The following is a 608-nucleotide window of genomic DNA, read 5'->3' on the forward strand; positions in this document are numbered from 1 at the left end:
GGGACTAGTTGGACGCAGTGGACGAAGCTACAGACTTGTCAGAACGCCGCACTCCGGACAGCGACCGGGTGCCTTCTGATGACGCCTGAGCATCACCTACACAGTGAGGCCCAAGTGCTCCCCGTAAGGGAACACAACAAGATGCTCTGTAAGCAGTTTCTTGTGGGGTGTCACAGAAGTGAACACCCCAACAGACCACTGCTGGAGGAGGAGCCTCCGCCCAGGCACGTCAGGGGGCACCTATTCATGTACAAGGACGCAGTCCAGACCTACACAGACCAACCACTGGACCCAATGACGTACAGACGAGCGATTAACGACATTCATAGGGAGTCTGTCTCCACCTACCTCGACTCCCGGCCTAGGAATGTCGTTATCGGAGCCCAATCACCACCTGTGGAAGAGACGGAGCTTCAGTTACCTAGAGAGACCCGCATTACCCTGGCTCAGTTACGGTCTGGATATTGTAGCCGCCTAAACAGCTACCTGTCCAGACTCGACCCAAACATCCCAAATGAGTGCCCGGCATGTGGAGACTCCCCCCACGACACCAACCACCTCTTCACATGCCAGCTCAATCCGACTCAACTAACACCTCTCTCCCTTTG

The sequence above is a fragment of the Rhagoletis pomonella genome, unplaced genomic scaffold (genome assembly GCF_013731165.1).
Source record: "Rhagoletis pomonella isolate Grant_MI unplaced genomic scaffold, Rhpom_1.0 Rhpom_scaffold_00003, whole genome shotgun sequence".
NCBI lineage: Eukaryota > Metazoa > Arthropoda > Insecta > Diptera > Tephritidae > Rhagoletis > Rhagoletis pomonella.